Raw genomic sequence first — 2,260 nt, forward strand, 5'->3', positions numbered from 1 at the left:
GTGCTGCCTTAAAGACTGAGGGATGAGCACAGCATTTCATGCTACATGTCTAATTCACTTCATCGTTAGAATCTGACACAGATTTTTGCAAGGCCACCCTCTAAGTTTGTAGACTGTAACTCTGGTGTTTTTCTTCAAAGACAACAGTCAGTGGAGGACCGTGTCCACCTGGACATTACTGTGTGGTGGGAAGCAGCAGAGCCCAGCCGTGCCCTGCAGGGAGTTACAGCCCATCTTGGAATATGGCACAGTGCTTGGAGTGCCCAGAAGGCTTCTACTGCACAGCTGCTTCCACAAACTACACCGATTGCCCTGCAGGTGGGTCCAATTGCACCTGCCCACTGATTCTGGGAAATTTTGTGTAAGGGATTAGCAGATGCCCCTACAGCTCTTTGGACTACATTTGTCATTGGACTGGGTTGCATGAGGTGCAAATCTCTTGCACTGGACGGATCAATGGCCTTGGTCAAAGTGTTTAAGCTCTTTGGGATTCAGTTCCTGTCTGAATGTGGAAAATGGTAAACGGAGCAAATGGCTTTGACCTTTATCACACACTTTGAGATCTTTTCATTAAAAAAAACTACATGCTATTAAAACTATTGTTAATCCTCGATCCTGACCAGCTTCATTTTATGCAGCCTATGTGACGTAGCTATCGCAGGGTAGTGATAAATTGCAAGATGGGCCCACCATTGTAGTATGGGCTCGATCCTTCACGGAAAGAGATGAAGACAATGCTATCTGTACAGGCTGGGGACTCTTCCTAGATTGTTACCAGGAGCATGAGTTAACCTTTATGAAACCCGTCTTTTCTTTCCTAGGTCACTATTGCCCCAGGAATACAGAATTTGCTACACAGTATCCTTGTCCCCCTGGAACCTACAGCGAAGCTTTAAATATCTGTGATGCTTCCAAGTGCCAGCTGTGTCCCCCTGGAAGGGTCTGTTCCAAGCCAGGCTTAGCAAGACCAGATGGACTGTGCATGCCTGGATGGTTTTGTCCACCCGGATCCACGTCAAGCAAACCCGTGTTTCCTGGAAACTACTCTGGTACAAAGGGGGAAAATAACGTGTGATGATGATTATTATTGATGAGGTGGTATTACAGAGTCACCCAAAGGACCCAGCCAGGTTCAGGATGGCTTACTTTCACTTTTTGCTTTCTTTAATTCAGTGTTCTAGTTCTGTTCTTCCTGAGCTCTTTAGATAAAATAGAGTGTTTGCAATTCTTATGTTTCACCTCAGTCTGTGTCTTTTAGCAGGCATGGCAGCTCCAGCTTCTGGATCTGTTGGGTTGTGCCAAGCAGGAACCTTTTGTCCTGCTGGTTCATTTTTTCCTCTTCCCTGCACTCCAGGTAGGAGAAGAATCTTTCCTCCTGCACAAGTTTGTCGGGTTGGGGTTTTTTGTACATATGTACGCTTCCCTTTTGCCAAGATCAGTAGGCAATCCCCGTCTTGTGCTATGACTGGTTTTGGTGTCTTGTAAATGACAGCCTTGCCTCTGCCCCCTGCGTCAGGTTTTTACTGTGCAGCCACAGAGCTGGCAGCTCCATCTGGTCCTTGTGAGGCTGGCTTCTACTGCACCGGGGGCTCCACACTCCCAAACCCCATGGATGGAGCAGCGGGGAACATTTGTCCTCCAGGCCACTTTTGTCCTGCAGGGAGTACTTCTCCATCTCCGTGTCCCCCAGGTGGGTTTGATGGCAGTTGCTGCATGCCATCATTTCTCTGCCCAGTGCCCTGGGAGCTGCTGAGCTTGTCTGAGTCTGTGCCATTGTTACTTTGTGCTGAAGCATGCCTTTATGTTCCAGCTGCTGTCCACACGAAAGCTTAGCCTCTAATCCAGTGTTGTTGTACTGGAAACATCAATCCTAAATGTGCATTCAGACAGTGATTGCAAAACTTCCCCTGGAGCCTCAGTCTGTGGCCTACACGCTGCTGTGCAGCTGCTGGGGGATGCTCTTCACTGAGCCCTCTTGAAGGAGACGTCACACAGCCAGGCATATGTAAGAGCCTCTGCCACCCTTCCTGCACAGGGCTGTCCTTTAACATCACCGTTAATGAGGCAAAGGATTAAGTGGAATTAGAAAGACTATGGAATGTTTGTTTCTTTCCTGGGTTAAATCTAAGGTTACATTAAGCAAGTGATTGCACTGCTCAGTCCAGACCAGAAATAAATAGGAATTCACCTCAGCCAGCACTCGGGACCAACCTCTCACAGACTCTTCTTCTAGGAAGGCTGTCGTCTACCCTCCTAAGGG

This window comes from Tyto alba, unplaced genomic scaffold (genome assembly GCF_018691265.1).
Source record: "Tyto alba isolate M040663 unplaced genomic scaffold, T.alba_DEE_v4.0 Super-Scaffold_32, whole genome shotgun sequence".
NCBI lineage: Eukaryota > Metazoa > Chordata > Aves > Strigiformes > Tytonidae > Tyto > Tyto alba.